The following is a 26,083-nucleotide window of genomic DNA, read 5'->3' on the forward strand; positions in this document are numbered from 1 at the left end:
CAAATATCATTTTTTAAAATATTTAATATTTATTAAATTGCGAATCTAAAAAAAATTAAACCATACTTAGGTACAATTTTAATTTTCTTCTGATGTTTTTTTTCTAAATTCCCTAAAAAGGATGATTTTTCAGATTTAAATTAAATCGAATGTCACATTTAATGTCAATAAATTAAATTTATTTTTAATATTTATGTATGTATTATTTACTAATAGAGATATGAATAATATTTAAAAAAAAAAGAAGGATTTAAATATGTACAACACTTTTTTCTTCTTCATCTATTTCTTCTTTCTTTACTCATTTCATAACTGGATAGTACTCTCTTCGTATTTCCACAACACGCATTTTTTGAATATCCAAGCCCATTTTTTTAGCTTTTGTTTGCCATCCATGTCTCAGCACTTGTAGGGTAATCTTTCCTTACTTTGCAACGTGCCTCGCTCAGTAATATTTTGTTTAGCTTTACACTTATTTTATTTTAAATTCTCTCGAAAGTTTTAATTTCTTATTATATATCTTCTTCTTCTATTCAATTTTATATTAAATTGCCGTTTTTCTATTTTTCTTCATCGGATCTCACTTTTTAGTTTAAATGACGTTATTTAAAAAAGAAACTAAACCTACAAGATATAATTTTCCTATGCTTGTTTGGTTAAAGTCCATTTAAATATATTAAGCAAATACTAACTTTTAAAAATATGTTGGATCAATTTCTTTTAATTCTTTTAATGTGTGTGATAAAATGACCATACATTAAGCAATATTCATTTCATTTATTGTTACGTACAAGTTAGAATAGTTCAAATATTTAAACGTAAGGTATCTTAGAATAAACTTATAAATTTTATAAATTACCCAATTTCTCTCCTTTACTTTATCTTTACCTACTAAAACTTTTGAGTCAATTTTAAAAGATTAATTAACCATCTATTTAAAGAAAATAATTTATTTACAGACACGCAATTTGGCTTTAGAAATAACAAATCTACAATATTGGCAATATGTGTCTCGATTCATATGCTTCTTTTTATGACCTCTTTAAGCTTTAACGGAGATGTATCAGGACCATAGTTAGCCTGGAATATGAAAATTGTTGTAGGCAGTGCTTTAGAGACCTTTAAATACTTTCATTTCCTTGCACCTACTCTCTATCAATGTTTAATTTAAATTGTTAATAATATCTTTTAGTTATATGAACTTATTCAGATATACAGGGTGTCCCGTAATTAATTGGACATAGGTTAATGTAGGATACCTAATATGAAAATAAACCGTTTGAGTTCAATATCGCTTTATCAAAATATTATTGGTTTTCGTTCTACAGGGTGTTAAAACTAATTTTTTACCAAACATTTATTGAAATATTTTGGAATCCACTGGACAGATTAACCTAAAATTTGGCATACTCTTATTATTATTTGGGATAAGGAACACGAATATGATATCGATTTTCCCATTACACTAGATGGCGCCACATACAACAACATTGAGTGATTGAAATGGTCATAACTTTTTTAACCTACTTGTACGCACATTTGCGAGTGAAAATAATAAAACAGCATTTAATTCTAGTCAAAAAAATTATACTTCTTTGATCTCCAAAAATTTGACCGTTTTCGAAATAAACGCATTTTTGTATTAGGTTGCGTATGAACAAATTATTATCGGAATTTTACAAAGTAGGCTTTGCCTAGGATGAACACATCATAACTACGACCTGTCAAGGTGAAGTATTAATAAGTAAGTCTTTAATTTGGCTAAAGCTCGTGTTCTTGTTGTGTTATTTTCGCTAAAAAATGCCGCGTCGCAATGATTTTTCTAATGCTCAGATGCGGGATATGGTATGTGTATATGCTCAAGAAAATTTTCGTAGTCGAAGAGCAGCGCAGCGTTATTAAGATCTGTATCCGGATAGAAGGCAGCCAAATCATCAAACATTTAAAGCGTTGTACGAAAGATTAGGGGAAACGGGCTCATTTCGTTCAAAAAACGTAAATGCGGAAAGACCAAGGATAATTGAAGCAGATATGGAAGATGAAATTTTGGTTCGTGTTATCGAAAATCCTGAAATCAGCACAAGACGTATTGAGGCAGCCACTGGTGTAAGGAAATCTTCGGTGTCCAAAATTATACGCCAAGAAAAACTATATCCGTATCATTTCACTTCATTTCAAAATCTTCTTCCTCAAGACTTTCCTGCAAGACTCCAATTCAGTCAATTTTTAAGAGAGCGCCAATTGAATGATCCATTTTTTTGTAATAAAATTTTATTTAAGGATGGAGCCACGTTCACAAGGAGAGGTGTTTTTAATTGGCGTAACAATCATATCTATTCGATAGAAAATCCTCATGCTTTCCAAGAACACCATTTGACCAACATGAGTTTTCAATAAATATTTGGTGTGGTATCTTTGGGTATTGTATTGTGGGACCGTTTGAATTGCCAGCTAAGCTTAATGGAGAACGTTTTCTACATTTCTTAAGGAAGGATCTACCCATTCTTTTAGAAGATGTGCCCCTAAATTTAAGACGTGACAGTTAATATATGCACGATGGTGCACCGGCATATTATTCACTGCAAGTCAGAAATTGCTTGGACGAAATTTATCCTCATAAATGGATTGGTAGAGGCAGTAAAAATCCGTGGCCTGTGCGTAGTCCCGATCTTAATCCCTTAGATTTTTATTTCTGGGGCTACTTGAAATCACTGTGTATAAAAATAAAATAAATAACCGTCAGGAATTGTGGCAAAAGATTGTGGCAGGAGTCAGTACCATCAGGGCCCAACAAGAATCATTGTTTGGAGTCAGGCAAAATTTAAATAAAAGAATTAGACATTGTATCCTAGTGGATGGTGAACATTTTAAACAATTATTATAATCAACAGCCTTTTCTAATTTTATCGTTGTTAATTAAATTTTAGATTAAGTGTTCATACGCAACCTAATAAAAAAAATGCGTTTATTTCGAAAACGGTCTACTTTTTAAAGATCAAAGAAGTATACCTTTTTTGACTAGAATTAAATGCTGTTTTATTATTTTCAGTCGCAAATGTACGTACAGGGAGATCAAAAAAGTTATGAATTTTTAATCACTCAATGTTGTTGTATGTGGTGCCATCTAGTGGCAATGGCAAAATAGATATCATATTCGTGTTCCTTATCCCAAATAATAAGAGTACGCCTAATTTTAGGTTAATTTGTCCAGTGGATTCCATTCAATAACATTTTGCTAAGCGATATTGAGCTCAAACGGTTCATTTTCTTGTCAGGTATCCTACATTGACCTATGTCGAATTAATTACGGGACACCCTGTATACCACATTGCAACACCATGCATAGTAGGAAGATTATCACAGACTATTGCAGGCTCTATAGATTCAGAAAATGCTTTGACTGCTACTATTTAGTCCAGTTCTTTAAAATGATTTCACTCTATATAAGAAATCTTGAAGCCAAGATGAATACTTGGCAAGTAGTTTTACTTTCCTTTTACTGATGATTTTGAATGAAACTGTAACTGTATCCAAATATACATTTTAAGTTTTCTGTATTAAAGTTTGTTTTTTTTAGGTCTTTTTTATATTTTGTTAATATTTTAAAATGTAATAATTTAATTTTCTACTTTTTTATATCTATTTCTAGCCATTACATATTGATTTATGTAAACACATATTGTGCAGTGTATTATTAATTATTTGATTTCATTTGATTTGATTTTGTCCGCTTCTTATCATTTTACATGCTTTTAAAATATCAATTCTTTAGATACATTTTATCCTTTAATTTTTTTTAATATAAGCCCTATAAAAGGCTTCAAATTTATCAAATGCTCAACTTTACTTTATCTGCTACTTTAAAGATTTTACTTAGGTAATGTGTATGACCAACGTGACTAATCTGTAGTTACCAATATTATCTATTACTTCTTTTTTTGAATTTATTCAAATAACCACGAGTTACAGTATATGTATAAAATAAAGCATTTGAAAAGCAGCTAATTACTAACAATATTACAATCCATCGGATAATTAATTTATCATTGTGTAACAAAATACTTAAATAAGTGAGACAAATATTTGTATTTCAGAAGATTATTCACATTAACAGTAAGCATATATAAGTAGTTTAAAAAAAGTAGTTTTAGAATATATTTTAAAGTTTGTTACTAATTTATCGACACTAGAAAAAAAAATTATAAAAGTTATATTTAAAATTGAGCTTATATTGTTATATTAAGTAAAATGAGGTAATTGAGGTATTGCTGACATTGCGTTCAAAATAGCATCAGAATTTTAAAATTTGGGCATTTCACGTTATTACTAAATCATCCTTACGGCAGTACTCAAATATAAAATATAAATAATATTAAAAATATACTTTTATAGGATTATGTTTAAATATTTACAAAAATTATTTTTCCAATAAAAGTATGTACCAACCAGGGTGGAATTTCAAGAAATGTTTTATTTCCTCAAAAATTTTTCTTTTTCAAAATCTCTTATTTCTGTAGTAATAAATCAAAGCTTTTATCTTTAAATATTTTGTATGATAACTTTTTATTTAATAATCATAATGTGAAAAGATTAAAGGCATTTTCAACGTTTTTTTATCCTTGTTGCTAACCCTGGTCTAGTAGTAACAAATTTAGTAAAATTTCGTCCGTCGTTAACAACATCTAAAAAAGCTGCTTTTTTAACGATAAATTTGTTGGTGTTTGCTCTTATTATAGTCCCATATTCAACAACACAACACATTACCGAAATCTATCAACAACTTCATTTAAAATCTTTAAGAAATTTGTATTAATCATAATTTTATGATTTGCATTTAAGTCCTCATATCTTATCAAATTACTAGAAACCTCTACTGATTATCACTTAATAAGCAATACATATTAATATAATTGACATAGCAATTTAATATTGATATATGTAATTGTTACTAGTAACTTTACAGCTGATAAGAGTATACAAACTTCTAAGAACTGTTGTTTATAAAGGCTCGCCTTTTGAAAATACGTTTACCATAAATTTGTCGGGAATGTGAAGAGTGTCTTCATTCGAACAGATTCACAGAACATTACTTTATCTGACATTGTTAACGGGAAATGCCTGTTTGCTTAGGGATTTTTTAAAACTTAACGCGTAAGGCAACAACCGATTTATTGGACAAGCAGATAGACTTTACTGCGTTTTCTTGGTTATTTTTAGGATACGGGTAATTAATGCTAATTCTCACTTCGAGGTTCTGTTTTTTTTAGTAGGATTGGCAGATTTACTGTTATGCAATTTTACAAAAAAAAAACGCTAGAAAGCCGTTATTTGCTTTTAAAATATATACTTAAGTTATAAATATCAGACGGTGTCAAGTTTTGTGGGATTTTACATGAACTAACTGGTGATTACATTTTTTCAGTCAGTTAAAAGGTTGTTTAAAAATTACTAACTGTCTAGAAATTTGTAGTAATTGCTGTCGTATGTTCTCGTAAAACTGTCTTCACAAAAGAGTCACCGCTGATAAATGAAATAAATAAAGTCTTGTTTATGTCAGTATAACCACATGTTAACCACACCTTGATTTCTACTAACATATGTATGTACTGTAGGAATTAAATAATCAGATCCGAATGACTTTTTTAGAAAACTTGCAATTTAATTGATAGTAACTTTATTACTAATAAAAGAGTATAAAATATTTTACGCTGAAACAAAATCTATATTCTTAAAAAAATCTATCTAATATTGTGTAAATAGTGGTATTCCGTCCCATTTTCCCAAAGGATGTAATCTAACAAAGCAAATAATTTCTTCTTGTCACGTCCAAGTTTCAGTATACAGGCCATTACACAAATAAGGAAACATGCTTGCCAAGGAAACAATCTTGGATTTTCCTTTGGAAAACAATTTTCTTTATGCATTAGTCTTGTGTGAAAATAAATTTTATTTGTATGTTGAGAGAGACTTAATAAATAATTACATACATAAATAAATTAGATTGAAGGTCAGTGGTGCAATACATTTCTATTTTATTCCTTGTATATTATTATGAGAACTGGGTGAAGAAGGATAGATAAGTGTAATCGTTTAAAATTTTTTAGCCCTTTTAAGTCGCAGGTACTTTTTTATTATATTAAATATTTAGTTTTCATAAAATCGGATTTTTTTGATTTGTTACTAGTAGTAATACATATTAATTTATTTTTTGTATTTATTATACAGTGCTTTTATTTCAAAACAATCCACCCATAATAACAAAAAAAAAAAAAAAAAAAAACTCGTCAAATTAGATATATAGGGGGACGTTTAATTATGCATTTACTGAAGTTCTGTCAATCACCTCCTCACCTCCAGCTAACCTCACTTTAATATGTCAAATGGGCACCCCCATCGTGTGATACATCATAGTAAGCAGTGTAAAATTTTCTATTCAACGGTACCAAAAAAAAATAAATCGGTAAATGTGTAAGCAAATAGATAGCGAAAATGTCTAAAATTAATGAATATTTTATTTGCGCCAAACTTTGGTATTTTAAATGAATACTTTTAGTGTGGTACCTACCTTATTTTAAAATTCTTACATTTTTTATAATAGATCATCAAAAAAAAATACAAGCAATTTAGAAGTTAAAATGTGTGGTTACAAACAGTACATTTAGTTCAAGCAAATTATTTATTTTTTTAAGTAAAGAATGTGTACCGTTATTTGCGAGAAAAAAGAGTGTCTTCAAATTTTTTGCAAAAATCTTTGCAGTCTTATAACTTTGTATGTGTATTTATTTCACTTATATTTTTTGCGAAACCTACCTAATAGGTACAAAAAAACACTGCAATACTTTACATTTTTAAGGCGTTTAAAAAGCAGGCGATTTATTATTGTTAAAACTGTCAGTTTGACGCGTGCAATTTTTCAATTTTAGTTAAAACAGTGAGTTAATAAAATGGTGTATACGCTAGCCGAAAGAATAGAAATAATTTTTCTTTATGGAGCTCAAAATCGGTGTGCTCGCAGAACCGCGAGAGCATTTAATGAAAGGTCTCAAGATAAAAACGTGAGCCATAAATACGTATTAGAATTGATACGAAAATTTAAAGAGAAGATTTTTCAATAAGAAAAAATATGAAAATAGAGTTGTCGATGAAACATGCCAAGTTGAAGTACTAGGACAATTTGCTATGGATCCAACTTTGTCTATACCAAAGGCCGCAAAACTAGCAAATATTTTCACTGGTTCCGTACATAAAGTTTAAAAAAAAAATAAGTTCTTTCCTTATAAAATTCATATTCTTCATGAACTCGGAGAAGATGAATTTGATAGGAGAATTCAATTTTGTGAAGTGATGTGCCAGCGAATTGACGACGATCCCCATTTATTGAAGAACATTTGCTTCAGTGACGAATCGACCTTTTTTTTAAATGGCATGGTGAACAGACATAACTGTAGATACTGGGATAATGAAAATCCGCATGTTTTTCGGGAAGGCCATACCCAATATCCCTAAAAAATTAATGTTTGGGCAGGAATTTATGGGAATGAAATAATCGGGCCATTTTTTTTGGAAGAAAATTTGACTGGCGAAATTTATTTAAACCTTTTAGAAAATGCAATATACCCTTCCATCATCCAATCTATGGAAAATCAAGTAGATCAACATGGTGCTATATTATTGAATGAAAATAATATACATTTTCAGCAGGATGGAGCTCCCGCGCACTACACTTTGGTAGTTCGAGAGTGGCTTGATGAAAATTTTCGAGAAAAGTGGATTGGCAGACGTGGTACAATCGAATGGCCTGCGCGGTCTCCAGACCTAACCCCACTAGACTTTTTTCTTTGAATAGAATATTTCAAGAATGCAGAGAAATTAGCGGGCAGACCCTTGCCAATGTTCGTAAGGAGTTTGAAAATAGGCTCTTTTATTATCTTGCTAATAACGGCGCGCATTTTAAACATTTAATAAAATAAATTTGTTAAACTAATTAAATTTGTTTTTCTACCCTACCGATTTAAACTTTAATTGCTTCTTGGTCAATCAATTTTTTTTTACAACCATTGATAGCATAATGAATGCCCTTTAAAATAGTGTATCACACCATGGGGTAGCCATTTGACATACCAAAGATTGGCGTAAATAAAATATTCATTATTTCTAGACATTTTCGCTAACTATTTGCTTACACATTTACCAATTTCATTTTTTTTGGTACCTTTGAATAGAGAATTTTACGCTCCTTACTATGATGTATCACGCGATTAGGGTTCCAATTTGACATATTAAAGTAAGGTTAGCTGAAGGTGAGGAGGTGATTGGCAGAACTGCGTACGAACTCAGTAAATGCATAATTAAACGTCCCCCTGTATATCTAATTTGACGTGTTTTTTTTTTTTTTTTTTTTTTTAAGAAAGTTGTTAAGGGTGGATCGTTTTGAAATGAAAGCACTGTATATGATATTTTAGAACAAACATTTCGTAGAGATCATACTTGTTTTACTTCAAATAATTTTGAACCAATTTTAAAAGTCTTTAGGCAATACCTATTTATTCGTTAAATTTATTAGGAGAAGGAATAGGTATATTAAAATAAATTTGTCAATTGTAAATATTAAAAACGGGAAACTAAATTTTTACGTTAATAAATAACTTTTAGGCTTTATTTAATCTAAATATCCATATACTTTTATTAAATTTTAAAGATTATCCTATTTGCGTTGTTTAGTATTTTTACTTTTTATATTTTTCCCAGTAATTAATTAGAATATTTTGTTAAATAAAAGTAATTAAATTAAAAAAGAAAATATTAAAAGAGTATTTTACTTTCTTCTTAGCACGACTTTTTATATAAAAATAAAAAATTTAAAAATCAGCTCTAGTGACAATGCAACTATCTAATTAGCACAACATATTCGACGAATATTTACCAATATTTCACAGAGAAATTACTAAACACTAAATTATTGTTGTAAAGTATTGGTTACCCTTCTAAAAATATCTAGGGAATGGTCTACATCAATAATTTTATTATTCCTGAAAAACTTTATTGGAACTTTTATTATATAATTCTCTTTATGCTGAACAGATTTATAGCTGCTTAAAGAAAAAACTAATTTAAAAATATTTCTAAATTCTTTAATTCAACACAGAATTTTAAGATGTTGGTAGATCTTGAGTGTAATATTCCTGTAATGACTATGAAATATATGTGAAATGCAACATATTTTTATATTATTACAAATAGCTGATTTTGACGACTCTGAAACTTCATTAAATATATCTAAAAGATTTTTCTGCGACCCTTTTTCTGATATAAATAATACTATTTTATTAAATAAAATTGATTTGAATGTCAATGAATGTATAAATTTTATCAAAAAAACGTGCTAGAAAACCAATATCGAGGAAAAAACTTGTAGTAACAAAGACGCACTTCAAAATTACATAAATCGAGAAAGATGTCCTGATAATACTTTAAAAAAACAATGGAAACGTTGACCTCCTTCATCAGGTTTTCAATAACCTTCTTTGATCCTTTCTTCAATTAAATAAGAATATTTACTTAGTTTTTGCGTCGTTAAATCACCATTAAAAATAACTAAATGGATAATAACAGTTTTAAAATTTATAGCGCTTACCTAAACTGAAAAAATGTAAACATTTCAATCTCTTATGACATAAATTAAACAAAATATTCAGTAATTCTTTTTAATGCATGGGGGCTATGTATTGGAATATCTTGGAATATCTTTTATGCTATTGCAAAATAGACGTTTAATAAAAAGACTTAAGGAGTAATGAAATACATTTTTTTTGTCATATGTCTTTGAAATATTTGTTGTCTTTATTATCCTTTATAAAACATCAAAATCTTCAAACAATTTTTTTTTTTGATTTATTATTAATTTAATATTATTTTAATCATATACAATTTCGATAAATCAAAAAAATACAATGAAGAACCTAAGTCTTGACAGTTGTGTGTGAATAAACTATTAAAATACATTCTAAAAGATGTATAAAAACAAAATTAAAAAAACAAAAGTCCACTATATTTATAATTTTGACATATTAATCAATCAATCAATCAATTAAATATGCTTTATTGTCAAAAAATTTTAAAAAAATTATAGACAAAGCTATACATAAAAAGCAAAACACACAAATATATAAATCAAAATACAAGTACTAAATAAATATATACAAAACTGGGTACAAAAGACATAAATGTACCTGGTCAAATTTCTTATACTAAATGTAAAAAGTTAGAAAATAGGAAAGGAAATAAAATAAAAAAAGTAACAAAAACAGTCAAAAACATTAATACAATGTTACAATACAAAATATTGCTATTCTACATCATAAAAAATTTAATAATTAGCCAGTTCGTGCATGATACTCAAAAATTAAAATTAAAAAAAAATCATCTACTGCATATAAAGCTCTCTCCAGTAAATATGATTTCGAAGCATTGCGAAATCGAGGAAAAGATGTCAATGATTTAATTTTCAAAGGCAGATGATTGTGCATTGTTTTTAGCTCCGTAAAGAATAGTGCTTTTTATTAATTCTGAGCTTGGGATTGGCACATAAAGATCATGTTCTGTGTTTCGAAGTGGATAATTGTGAGATGGTCTATTAGGAATTTCTAATATATGCTTGCGAACCAAGCAAATAGATTCAAGAATGAATAAAGATGTAAGAGTTAATATTTTAAAACTTTTAAACATTTCTTGGCCGTAAGCTTGACTATCAAGTCCTAGTAAATAGCGAACCGCTCTCTTTTGTAGTTTAAAAGTGCGTTCAAACTGAGTCGCACAGCATGTGCCCCAGAATGGAAGAGCGTAACGAAGATGGGACTCAAAAAGGGCCTAATACACTGTTCTTGAAAAATTTAATTCGCTGGAAACTGATCTTATGGCAAAACAAGCTGAACTTAATTTTTTAGATAAAACATCAATATGTAATTCCCACTTTAAAGGGCTGTCAACATAAGTCCCAAAAATTTCACAGATTTAAGAACGTCCAAGCTGGTTTTGCTAAGTACAAAGGGTTGGATAATACCTTAATAAGATAAGACTTTAGTTTTCGAGATGTTTAAGCAGAGAAGATTCGAATCGCACTACGATTTAATGTTGATAAGGTCTTTAGCAATAGTTGCATGAAGTGCCGCAACATCCGGATTGCTCCATATAAAGCTAGTATCATCGGCAAAGAGACAGATTTTTTTCGCTAATGTTAAGATGGGCCATATCATTAATAAACAGCAGAAACAGAATTAGGCCCAGAACTGAACCTTGAGGTACCCCATATTATATTGGTCTGCTAGAAGACATGGTTGTATCAACCTTTACAAGCTGACTTATGTAGCTAAGATAGGACTTAAGCCATTCGAGAGGCGTTCCTCTGAACCCATAGTGCTGTAATTTGTTGATCAAGATAGTATGATTTACACAATCAAAAGCCTTGGAGAAATCACAGAAAATAGTGGCTGTTGAATGATGATTGTTTATACTGGAGTAAACGCTGTTAAAAAGGGAGAACATAGCATCATTAGTGCATTTATTACTCAAGAAGCCAAATTGATGGAGAGTTAGTATTTTATATTTAAACAGGAATGATAATAGCCTTTTTTTAACCAATCTTTCTATAACCTTCGATAATGTTGGAAGGAGAGCGATTGGACGATAATTTGAAGCTAGCTCTTTATCTCCTCCTTTATGCAAAGGAATAATTATTGCAGTCTTAAGGCAGTAAGAAAAGATCCCATTTTGAAATGATTTGTTAATTAGGTTTCTCAGATGGTTTAAGGTGTTATCGGGCAGATTTGAGAACATTTTTAGAGTAAGACCATCTGTATCAGATGATAATTTGTTTTTTATTTCATTTATTGTACTTTGAAGCTCTGGTATTAGTACAGGGGTAAAAAAGAAACTCTGTAAGTTTTCATTAGAGAGATATGAAAGTGGATCATGAGAAGGTGTTATAGTAGTCATTAGGTTTTTAGCAACGTTTACAAAGTCATCGTTAAGATTCTCAGGCGAAAAGGGGATAGTGCTAGTTGAAGAAGGCTTATTTCTTAATTCGTTAACAATAGACCATGTTTCTTTAGTAACGTTACCAGAATTAGCCAACCTGTTATTATAATAAATATCTTTTGCGGCTTTTATTGCTTTTCGATATAATTTCCTGTATAGCCTTACATAATTATGAAAAAATGTGCTGTCCGAAAATTTTTTTAGGTATGATAAAGAGTGCACGTTCCTTGCAGACACACGTAAGCCTTTAGTGGACCAGAGTTTATGATGCTTAATTTTGATGGGTCTATAAGGAATGGATCTATAATTTGGTTCTTTTACTGAGATAGCTCTGGACGACGATTATTTGTAATTTCACTTATTATTTTATAAATTCCGTCCGATTTACTGCAGTTCTTAGTCACTCCAAATTGATTTTCAGATAATATTTCAATTGCTTTAAAAAATAAGATATTCTGTATTTTAGGCATTTTTCAAATTTTTTTCTTAATTATTAATTACACTTATAGGACGATAGTAACTGACTAAAATTTAATATAAAGGGTTTATTAAAGAAATAAAATAAATAGAAAAAAAAGTAAATGTCCTGTTTTCAGAATTTATGTTATTAATATGGGTTAGCGGGTTTAATAAGTGATTTTTCAACACCTTTACCACACTTGATGTAATTCTGTTTAAACCTATGGAACATTTGTTTTTTAAACTTTTCATAAATTTTAATATTTCCTCAGATTATACCGATACTATGGACATTGAGTAATACCAATATGGTGTTGCTAATACTTTTTATTTCTGGTAAAGTGATTTCTTCAGTAATTCTTATACCCACACAGGAAAAATATGCATTGCAGTAATTCATAACTTCAGCATTACCGGTTATAATATTTAATTCAGTTTCATAATTTCAATTTTATAATTTTGTTTTAAGTTACTAGAATTTATATAATTTTTTTCTCTATTATAGTTATTTTTTACTATCCTAATTATTTTGTTTATATAGTTTGTGTAGTTTTAACATTTATGTTTTTTTTCATTGGATGTGTCTTTACCAAGATTGAGGTTATTAAAGCGTTAGTGATCCACGGCTTGGTTTTTTCTGCGTTTTAAATATTATTTTATTATAATTAATTTCAGATAACTTAATAATGCTTTGTATATTATTTACATTTGTAAGATATTCAGTTGCAGAATTTGGATTTAAGTAGTCCAGAGCTTTTTTCCCAGTCAACTGTTTCAGAATATAATAATTAAGTTTTTTTGGGCTATTCTGCTTAGCATAATTTTTTTTACTATGAGTAACATTGGTTTTGATAATATTGGTAAATGATAAGTTCAAATCATAATTTAGAAATTATTTAAAATGCCAATTTCATTAAGTTTAAGTTTTCACCCAATTTAAACATGGTCAAAATATGATCTGTAGTGAATGCGAGTAACTTTTTTAAACATAGGTAAAACCCCATGACTTGCCTAGACTGACAATTTAAAAGAAAATCGTCAAAACGCGAGAAAAATACTAAGCCTTATCAATTGAAAACAAACCCAAAAAAGTTGTGTTCGATACAGATTCTTCAAATAAATCAAAAACCCCATTTTCAAGTCCGTAACCTAAGTATCTTAAAACCTTGACGTGATGAAGTAATTCGGAGCTATAAAAAATTACTTTATATAATACCAATAATAATACTAATTAAAAAAAATATTTTTAAAATATATTAACACAAAATAGTTATAAGATCTCTAACTCTAAAAGGTTATTTTAAAAAACCTACCTAAAAAACAGAGAATCCAAATAATTAATCTCGTTTTGTGTTGTCAGGTGAAGTGTCTAACAAAAAAACATTGAGAGAATTTAAAATTATAAAATACTTTATGGCAACTAAATTAATAAACAAAGAATTTCCTAAATTAAAAATAGTCTATTAAATATTAATATTAGAACTTAAATATCATGAGACACTACGTACGAGTATAGTCCAAACTACGAGTACAAGTACGAATTTATTAATGTAATAAACTCTACATCAAAACAACTCAATTAAGGTATTCAGGTTTTAACTGTTTCACCCCCAAAAACTAAACCAGACTTTTTCTTGAAGCAATTCCTATGGCAAAATAGTTAAGTAAAGTGACAAATAAACAAACGCTACTGTATCACTCTGAAACATACAAGTCGGGGTGCTATTGCGAAAACAAAATGAGAAATTCGGATGGAATGGCACGTCGGATGCAATTTAAACTTGAAGAGAATTTAATTTGGAGTGGACTATGCGATGCCAGACAATGCAACGAAGTCACAACAGTATACTGACGCTGTCGGAAAATGGAAATAGAAACTAGTTACAAATTTGCAGATGCAGATGCTGGATGAGAGTTTTATCCGGAAAGTTTTTATTATTTGGTCTTGAAGTGACTTCATAAATAATTAAGTATAAAAAGTACATGCATTATTAACACGAAAAATATATAATAAATGTTCCTTACATCTAGGGATCACACATATAAGGTTTTTGCCAATTTTTCATTGAAACTTTATACGACCTTATACGTTAGATACAGCTTATATAAGGCAATTTCAAAAAATTGTAATTTGAGACTTCATCTAGAACATTTTAGTCTTCAAGTTATAATGGTATAAGTAATTATCGAGGAGTCACTTACCAATATGCTGTTGCAAAACTGGTTGACAGCATAATTTGTGATCAGTTGGCTAGAAGTATAGGGATTTGATCAATAAAAAGCGGTTAGATTTCTGTCAGACAATGTCATATAATCTGGTACTTTATAAGACTGCTTTGTCTACGCTGAACTTTTCTTTTTATATTATATTATAATTTATATATTTTAATAAACCACTATTTTGTTAAAAATGGATACTGAGTCCTAGCCGGCAACACCTGTGATCGACAATGATATAGAGGAAAGGAATAAAAAAGGGTAAAGAAGAAATATTCCAAAGGGTATTTTAAGAGTTTGTTGAGATATACAGCGGTCCAAAGAGGTGACCAAAAATGTATAAAATTAACAATTTATTCATTACGGCGATATTTTCGGAAAAAGTGAAAAAAGGCAAATACAGAAATACAATTTAATATAAATATAATTGATTTATAATAATTTATTTTGAAATATGATTCACAAGTACGTTTTAATTCAAAAAAATTAATGCATTCCTTTAGGTACTTTTGGTTACTAGTGGATCTCAGCTGTAGAAGGGAAATGTGCATTAAATTATATCAAGCTTTTCTTATTAGATAATAAATGTTTAAAGAAAGTTTCATATTGCAGATTCAAAAATCGGAGAGGTCAGGAAATGGTGGGGAATCTCACCCATGGTACTTTAAATTATTATTATTTTTAATAGAACATAAATTACCTACAAACGATATGTATAACAAAATTTATTAAAGCCTTTATATATAAACAATGACAGACTAATACCTTAGGTATTTAGATAAGTATCAAACTGAAAAAAGTAACAGATACCGAGCAAAGAATGTATGTGTTATTAATAATCCAAGAGGCCGTTTCAATATAACTTCTACGACGACATCTCCATTTATTTTGCCAACTGATTCAAATACAACTAAAAATTTAGCTGATCCTGTTTCTGTTTAGTTAAAAGAATATTTTTAAAACATGAACCCATTAATATGTCTTCGTTATATTATATAACAACGTATTTTCAGCTTTAAATGAAAAAAAAAATAAAAACATATAATGCTGATTTACAGTGATCTTTTCTTACCATATGGTACTATTATCTCAAGACCTCGTAGATGACTTTACACTTTTCTGGAACTATTCTTCTAATTAGTTATGGAGAAATAGCCGTTCTAAATTTTAAACATTCATAGCTACTCTCAGTGGCTATGAATCAAAGGGTTACGATTAGTTTCTCCTCAGGTGTTATGCACTCCCTTATTACAACGTTTTGTTTTTGGATAAAAGAACCAACTTATCTCAATAATTCAGAAGAAGTATTCAATATGTTCATTCTTCAATAGTTTTTTAAATCATTTGGTTCACTAATTTCTAACTCGCTTAAAAGACTTATGCTGTTATACATTTTCCACTTCAGTAGCCAGTTATTGGATTAACACCTTTTCTTTTTATGTGAAATAAAATGATAAGAACCATGGAAAAATTGAGTAAAGATGATATATTTCTTTGACCAACTATCGCTTATTTTTTCGAGATTAATTTTCAAGAAGATTGGTTTAAAAAATCATATTTTGCGTTAGTGGGATTTGACGTGAATTCCTTCCATATGTGAATACCTATTATCTTAAATACAGCAGTTCAATCTCAGTCAAAGTGCACCCGAACCATCCTCTAATGTCTTTTAATTGGAAATTCCGCCGACTTCAAGCAGATTTTCTTCTCTGGATCTTTCCTTCAATTAACAGCCTCAGTAATTCGTATTTTCAGCCTCTTTCATGATTTGTAATAACTCTTTTGCCCTTTTAGTTTTTCTTAATACCTCTTCGTTTGTAACTCGGTGAAGCTATGAGATACGAAGCACATGACGATATACATACATCTCAAAAGCTTCGATTCTTCTCTCAGTTTTCAAATCGAGAGTACACCCTTCACCACCGTATAATAAATACACTGAAAACACAGCATCTGACTAGGTGCATTCACTGGTGACGAACTGCTTCATTCTAGTGAAAATTTGCTCGCACTATTCTAGAACGTATCTCCCACTTCGAGTCCCATACCAAATTGATTATGGTTCCAAGATATTTGAATGATGATACTTGTTTGTTATTTCTGCCATTGATCAAAAGCATTTCGGTGATACGTATCTAAGAGAAAACGATTATCCTATAAATAAATCCGAGTAAATAATCCTATTATAGTCTCGATCTTCATGTGTAGTCCAAATAGTTTACTGTGTCCGATTTGGTCCATCATTTTTTTGCAAGATCTAATTTGGTATTTGCTAGGAACACGGTGTCGTCCGCGTAACTTTTGTTACTAATGCCAACTTCATCATTTTAATACCTCCCATATCTTTTACTAGAGCCTCTCTAAAAATGGCCTCCGAGAAAATAATGAACAGGAGCTATGACAAAATGCAATCCTGCCATACTCCCTTCCTTATTGACATGGCATCCAAAGTCTGTCTACTCTTGATTTCAGCGGTTATCAGCTTGGTTTCAGTAAAGATGCTACGATTTTAATGTCTCTCTTATAAACGATAATTTTAAGCACTGCATGTATTTTATCTGATCCTGTGGCCACTTCCGTGAGAGACTCTGGCCGGTCATTATCAAACAGATCCTTTACGTAATTCTTTCATCTTTTTAATTTTTTTTGATCTTATTTATAATCTCAATATTCGCATTAGTGAAGGTTTCCACCTGCTTTTTTCTTTTGATTACTGCTAGCTCTTTTACCTTCTTGTGCAAGTTAAAGCAACCATGCCATCATGTTAAAACAATTCTGTTGTACTAACTTAATTTCTTGGTATTTCTCGGGTAAATATAAGTCCCTTGCTTTTTTACACTTCCTCTGCATGGTCTTGTTGATCTTCTTATACTTCAGCGGTATTTCCTTGCACTTCCTTCTCTCCGTCACGAGTTTCAGAATATCTTTTGTCATCCATTTCTTTTTCTTTTTTTTTCTTAAACTCAATGTCCTGTTTTTAAACATTTACTATGGTATTTTTTTATTTCATCCTGGGTATCCTCTGCGTATAGTTATTCTGGTGTGGTCATTCTAAAATTTTAGGGCTACTCTTATTTGGAATTTTATGTTGTTACATTTTTAAAATCTATTTGTTTATTTAAGGTATTGCATTTCACTTTTGTAAAACGTTTCATTCTGAAGTCCATGACAACCGGGTTTTGATCGCTATTGACATCTATTTTGAGATATATTTCTACTGATTTAACGTACTTTTTGATATCGAGGCTAGTCATTATATAATCTATTTGATTTCGAATTATGCTGGTTGTCTGCAGGTGATATTAGCGTCTATTATGTTGCTTAAAGAAAATATTGGAGATAAAAAGATTATACTCATCACAAAACTGCATAACTTGATCACCTCTAGAGTTTCTTTCAGTCCCGCCATCTGCTGCTCGTGGTGCAGTTATTAACCTTTGCGTATATTAACCTTTTTAGTGAGTTTCATAGTACTTCATCCACCTTGCTATAAAATTTTTCAATGTCTGACTTGTTTTTAGTTGGCGCGTATAATTATATGACATTTATAATACGATGTTTGCAGTTTCATCAGTATGATTTGATCATTGAGAGGTACATAATCCACAACGGCACCCTCCATTTTGTCTCTGATGATAGTAGATATATCTGTTGCTGGTTTATATTTTAGCCAATCCGGGTTTTTTCTGAATAGCTAAATGTTACTTGTCTGGATATGCCATTGTGGCCATCTCTTATAAAATTTGTGTAAGCATCATTTAATGGATAAAATTAATTCTTGTCCTTTTTGTGTGTTTGCAGATGACCTATAGTTTTTAAGATATATTGTCACACTCAGTACATCTGAAAAATTTTAATGTTTTGTGATTTTTTTTAAATGTTTTATTCATCAGTGAGTAAGAGTACTAGATTTAATAGGACAACGCGTCAAAAGCAAGTTCCTTAAAAGCACTTCATTAGTAAAAAGAGGTTTTCCAGAAAATTAAATAATATGTGTGTCACATTGTCTGTTATTATCAACAATAAACGATGAAATGCGGCCTAAGAAAAAAAAACAATTTATCCATTCTGACTTCAAACTCATAGACAGTATATTTTATTCGGGTATTATTTGACGCGAACTGCACTGGAATGGCTTAAAATGGGTGGAATATCGTGCCGGCGAGCCATAACTTTTGAGACTTTCAGGTTCTTAAGCGGCCATCACATGTGTCGGTCCGCCGCTACATCCGCTTCTTGTATTTTTTGGTGGTAATGTACTAAAGCAGGACGCCAAGTTGTTTTAGCCCCCTTTAATAACCGGATAGTGTTTGGGTCAACAGACGTAGGACAACATAAAGTGCCAATTTGAAAGTTGAACTCGTCGATTAATATCTTGAGTAATGGTGTTTTGCACGACAAAGCTAAGCCTTTTAAAATATTTTTTATAACAGCGCAACATCCATAATAATAATAGCAGAAGATATAGAAATTAATAGAATTCCAATAAAAAGAGGAATTAGTCAGGGTGACACCATCTCTCCAAGGTTGTTTACCCTTGCATTAAAAGACATTTTCATGACACTGAAATGGGGAGAAAGGGTATGAGAATTGACGAGAAATATTAAAATGTTATTAAATATATTCACTTTGCAGATGATGTGCTTATTAGTCAGGATATCGGTGAATTACAGAAAATATTGGAAGAACAAAAGTACGGCTAACCCTGAACCTAATTAAACTCCAGTTAATATTATTGTTATACGCCGCGACAATTAGATCATAAAAAAAGTCGAAGATCAGGGACACTATTGAATTGGGCAAGATAAATTAAACCGGCAAAATTAACAGATGAGTCCGACAAATATGGGCAGCTACAGATCACATATACTAAAGAATAAAACTATTTTAATTATTTTGTTGAATACCTATCTATTCTTTGTTATTACTTACAGAATGGAAACAATTACGCGTTACATCAAATCAGCTAACACACTTAGAATAACGCAAAGGGTAATCGAACAAATATTGTTAGGACTAAGTCTTAAGAGCCATATTACAAATACAGAAATTAGTCAAAGAACTAAAATCAAGGATATCATAACACGTGCAACCCAATTAAAAGAAAGCTGCGTTGCGCATGTCGTCCATCAGAACCAATAAAGGTAGACAAAACCCAGAATACACTGGAGACTACTACTGCAAAAACATTGGCTAGATAAAGCTAAAGAGGGTGGCAGAGGTTGGCATCAGATAGCATGGAAGCTAGCAGGGATGGCCTATGTTTAGGAGCGGACTGCGAGGGGCTTTTAAAAGAAGAAATAGGAGAAAAGAAAGAAAAGCTGATTATACTTATGTACTGTTTGTAGATTCAATTTCTTAATAAAAACGTTTGATCAAATTGATTTAATGATAAGTCTATTATATAGTTTCAATTAATCAATTTCTAAGAAATTGAGAGACTGAGCAGAATTTGCAAAGAACCGGCCAACTGACTAAATTTACACGTAAATTATGGATTTAAATAAATACTTAACGTGGGATTAAAAATTTTTATCTTTAAAATATAGAAAGACTAAAGTCATTTGATTCAGAAGATAATAAAATACTAAATGATATACTAGGGGTAAATAATACATTTTAAAATAATTCTTCACTTACAAACCGAAAAAAAAAAACTTTATTGCCAAAGAAACTGTATATTCGGGATATTTATTTTATTCAAAGGCTGATGATGATTAAGTATTTATAAAATGAACTTTCAAAAGCTTTAGACAAAATTGAATATGTGATGTGATTTATTAATTGAATGGCCTAAAGAAACTAGAAGATTTTTAAAATTTTGCTCAAGTTTTTGAGTAAAGGATATGTTTGAGCATATGATTGATGAGAACTGTAATTTTTTAGAAACCTTAAGAAAATTTCTAATAAAAGTCTTGAGAAAAATACGATTCCAAGAGAATTTTGCTTATTTAGGAAAAAAAATGTAGCTTAAAGTTACACAATAAGTTGATCAAAAAATCGATTTTTCGAATATCCAAAAAAGGAAAACAAACTTATTTGAGACTACCAAAGATAAATTATATATACATCTAATAAGTTTGTATCTAGTCACATAGTGAAATGTGAAGACGTGGGTACAGAAAAGACTAAAAGTCTAGAAAAATCCAGAAAACTACTATCAGTAGTTGCACCTAGACTTAAAGAACTATCAAACTCGTATATTAAAATTAATTTGAATATAATAATAAACATCTAATTCCATGTTTTTTTTGGTACAAAAAATTATTTGTTTTGTGATGAGAGCGATGCAGATAAATATGAAGATGAACCTTTGATTATATCTCTGAATATGAATTTACATTATTTTTTAAATCAAAATCACATTTACCTCATTTTATATTGGATTAAAGTAGTCTGTTTTAATATAAAGCAAAAGTTTCGGCACTCACTTGCCGTTTTCAGGGCTGGCACTTACATATACAGATGTTCTAAGGTTTCTATGTCTACAAGAAGTTACTGCTCCCAAAGTGGTTTAAGCTAGTGCCAACATATTGGTTTCTAAGCATCAAAAAATTTATTAAATTATTTAAAAAAATGCTCATTATGTAAAAAGGCTATTTTTAAATCAGCTTGTCATATACTACGATGTTAAAAGCAGAAATGGTATTGTGGCATGCCTATAAGTGAAAAAGCAATAATCAAATAATGACCGAAAAAAAAGGACCAAGATCCATCATATTTTGAGTCTTTAATATGACCACAGAACTAAGTTTGATTTCCTAAAGAAACCACTCAATTGAAACCGAAATCAAACCAATTTATTCTTTTAAAAGTAATCAGTGAAAACTTATCCGGGAGCAGATATCAGCTCTAATTATAATCCTCTAATAGCAAAAATTAAATTAAAATTCAGGAAAATGAAACCTAAAACTACAAAACAATTAATGAATCTTTTCTTTAAAAGATGCAGGAGGGCAACAAAGAAGAAATTAAGAGCCGCAAGGAACCATCCTCTCTACACTACTATTTAATGTGTTTATAAACGGTATAATGTCAGTGGTGAAGGAAGCTGAAGTTTACTACTTTGCTGATGATACGGCAATAATAGTCAGTGGTAAAAACTAGAACGAAGCAACTCGATGTGCTGGAATTGTAGTACAAAAAATAAAAGAATGGCTTGCTTACACTAAATATTGATAAAACTAAATTTTTAACATTTTCATTCTTAAATCAGAGCATACGGAATATACCGACACTTAAAATACACCAAGCAAATTGTAACTTTGGCCTCTTAAGATTACTTAGATGAAACTTTTTCTTGGAAAACACAAATAAAATATGTAGCAGATCAAGTAAGAAATATTTTATAATTGGAAACATTAAAATCAGTTTATTTTGCCTTAACTGAATCAATTTTAAGCTATGGTTTGGTTGTCTGGGGAAGTGCGGGTAGCACTGTTTTATCTAAATTAAAAATAACACAGAAATGGATAATTAAACTTATGATTTTTGAAAACAGAAGATACCCTTAGATAGAACTTGTCTTCAAAGAAAGCGACCTGCTTTCACTTAAACAACTTCATATTAAACGCAACTATAAGGCTAATGTTTAAATCATCATTTTATAAAAAACAAATTGATCATGTGCTAAATACCAGAATGGCTGCACACAATTTTGTAACCTTATAAAATCCTAAACCTACCCTATGTCAGAAACACATATACTATATAGGACTTAAGCTCTATAATATGTTGCCAAATAAAATTAGACCAAGTCCATACTATAAGGTAAAACACATAAATAGGTGGATAATAGAAAATAAAATAAAAATTTCCTATCTCGTTTAATTTACAATAATTTAAATTTTAGAATAATACCATCATGTATATATAATCAGTGTTTCTCTTAATATATGTATTTGTTTTTACTTTGTTATTGTTGTCAAAACTAATTATTAAGGATGCACAGAGAGTATTTTAAATACCATAGTGCATCTATAAAAAAGAGGCATTGGCAGTATGAATATCTTTTTGTGATTGGTTAGGTAAGTTTATTTATTATGTTATCAGTGATGTTAGCCTTTTAGAGATTACTACACATAATTATTGTATTGTACAAGTCAACATAATGAAAATCAACAATATTATTAAAGATTTTGTTTCGATAAGGTAATGTACTAGTATTATAACTTAAGTCTAAGCTTTTGTCTGTAAAATATGTTTTTCCTTAAATAAATAAATAATTGAAAAAAAAAGAAACATTTAAAAAGCTTAACACAAACGAATTTAAATCACATATTATATTTAAATCCTAAATGGTACTGCATGTAAAATAAAAAATATTAACTAAACTCCCAAATTAAAATCAAACATGCAAAAGAAGAGAATGGCTTAGAATAAACTGTAAGGAGATAGAGAAATAAGAAAAGAGTTACGATTGGTTTCAACAAAGATAATCAAATAATAAGAAAATCAAAGAAATGGCAGGTCTAAAAAGGCATAAATTATCTAATGTTCTGAAAAATAGACAAGGGAAGTTCTTAACAGATGTCAACGAATAACCTGAAGAATAGACAAACTATATCAACACACTTTTTTTCGATAGTAGTAGTAGGCTGAAATTGATCTTGATTTTGCAAAAAAAAGGGCATAAATCCTTAAAGAAGAAGTGGTTCATGCCATTCAATAGACTAAAAGTAGAAATCAAGTGGTCCCGATGAAATTTCCATCAAACTGCTAATGTTAATTGATAGCGACTCCAGCAACATCACTGTTTATCTCTTTAAAGTTTAAATTGTAGCTCCAACCTACATTTTTAACGCTATCCAAAAAACCAAACACCACTTATCTTAATTAGTACCGAACGATCTCACTGAGTCATACTCTTAAAGCTCTATTGCGTATTTTTCACAATAGAATCAATGCAAAATTAGATCAAGAAACAAGTGACATCTAGCTAGGGTTCAGAAAGGGTATGGGTGGTACTGTTTGGATTTAATGTTCATATGCAGAGATGTCTGAAAATGAATCAAGATATATACAGTTTTCTTGCAGACTTCGAGAAAGTATTTGAAAGAGTTCAACATGAAAAATTAATGTAAATATTACAAAAGAAAAATATTGATACTCGGGATACAAGACATTTTGTACTAGAGGCCAAAAGCTAGAGATAGATTAGATGAAGATTTATCCTTAAGAGAGCTGAGGTGAAACATTGAAAAAATATAATATTTTAACAATGCCCAAAATTTATATATTTAAATTATTGTTATACATATTTAACAACTAAGAACATTTCTCCAGAGTAAGTGATTTTAATAAATATAATGTTAGATGTAAGGATGCTCTTTATTTGCCAAAATTTAACTTGGTTTATCTTAAAAAGACCCCCTTTTATGAAGGTATTAGCTTATTTTATTTTATTTATTAATCAACTCCCTGCTTCGTTAAAACAAATAGATAACTTATTATATTTAAATATAGACTAAAACGGCTTATTATTAATTCTGTGTTATATCATATACGACAGAATTATATAATCAACGAATACGAAACATATCATCAACGAATTTAGCAACATGCTGAAAGTCACTCCTGCCTAGTCAATGTCTGTACTTACAATTTTAGATGTGTGTAATTAGGTTTTTTTATAATAGTTTTATATTTTTAAATAATTTATTTACGATTATCAGTTTCTTTCTCCTGACTTGTCTTATTCTATTGTATATGTAGTATCAAATGACCAAATAAATCAGTAGGCAGTAATCCGAAGATATATAAACACAGCGTGTGTTAAGATAAAGGTGTATTTTGTCTCCTTTCATTTTCAACGTTTAGACTAAAATAGAGGGTCAACAATTTACCAATTTTAGATGCCAATAATATAGAACTAACAATAGACAGCTTTAAAGGCTGCAAGGAATTTATGATTTTTGTAAATGATATGAAATTGAAAGAAAAAAAGTACATGGTTATCACAAAACAACAAAATATCAAAGTAAACTTAATTATTGATAAAATTCTAATTGAAAAAGTCCATTATTTAGGCACAAACGAAACTGCTTAATAATAACAAAATCCAGAAATCAGATAGCTAGAAAGCCTTTTATTAAACTCAAGGTTCTTTGCAGCAAAGACATTCACTTAAAAATCAGGACAAGAATACTTCGATGCTATGTATTTTCAATTTTAATAAATAGTTCTAAAGCATAGACAGTTCAAATACCTTAAAATAAATAAACTGGAAGAGTTTGGAAAATAACTGCATATTGCACATTTTGTGGGTCGACAAAGTCGAAGTGCTGGGTCGTATGAGCAAAGAAGATGAAATTTATCAAACGCTAAAAAAACTCGAATATTTTACCCACAATATTAGAGGCTCAAAATAACAATTAGTGTCAAATTTTAAGAAAGGGAATATCTAGGGAAGGTTTTGTCAGGGTGGAAAAAAAACTTAATGGCTGAGAAACCTTAAAAAATATTATGAGATGATGTCCAGAACTGTTTATTGCAATAAAGTGCACACAGCTATTTTGATAGCCGATCTTCACTAGGAGATGGTACATAAACAAAAAGAGGTTTATATATTTCTAGTATTCCTAATGTAAAAGATGAAATGACATTGAATTACTAAGTTGATAACCTCTAATTCTAAAAACTTATAATTTTATTAACTTGAATATAATAATAGTGTGTATTAGTAAGAATAATTACAAGGTTGGTACACAGATATTAATACTATAAGAATTAAACAAAGAAAAGCACGAATTTAGAACTAAATAGCATCCTACCATGCAACCTATTCATACATTTTAAGTTAAATCAGAAATGGCCGCTGCAACAGCTGCCAGACATGACAAACGAAAAAAAAAGAAGAAAAGCGAAAATATTTATTTTAAAAAGCCCCCGATCCACCTGAACCGAATCATTTATATTCCGCACATATACAAACATCAAAAAACGGTCCAAAAATATGTGCGCCATATGGCACCCGAGCGTTTTGACTCGCTGCATCCAAAGAGTAAACAAGGCTCCCGCTGCTGCATCTGGAAAAGTTTATCTGTTATCGCGATCCGCCAAAATAAAAAGCGACTGGAACTGCTTTTCCAGACTTTAAGACGGCGAAACGACAGACTCCTTTTAAAGTAGTGTTTCGGTGGGTGGAGAAAAATGCTAGTTTTTTACGGGGAATGTACTGTTAAATAGTCGTAAAGTGTTTTTTGAGATACATCGGAAATGAAAGGATCTTAGAACTAGGAAAATGAAGTTCATAATTTAAAATTTTAATTTAAATATAAAAACTATTTAATTTAAATAAATAAAATTGAAAAATCAATATGCAGATATATATACGACACTGACTTTTTATATTAAAATATACATGATATGAGCT

The sequence above is a fragment of the Anthonomus grandis genome, chromosome 5, assembly GCF_022605725.1.
Source record: "Anthonomus grandis grandis chromosome 5, icAntGran1.3, whole genome shotgun sequence".
NCBI lineage: Eukaryota > Metazoa > Arthropoda > Insecta > Coleoptera > Curculionidae > Anthonomus > Anthonomus grandis.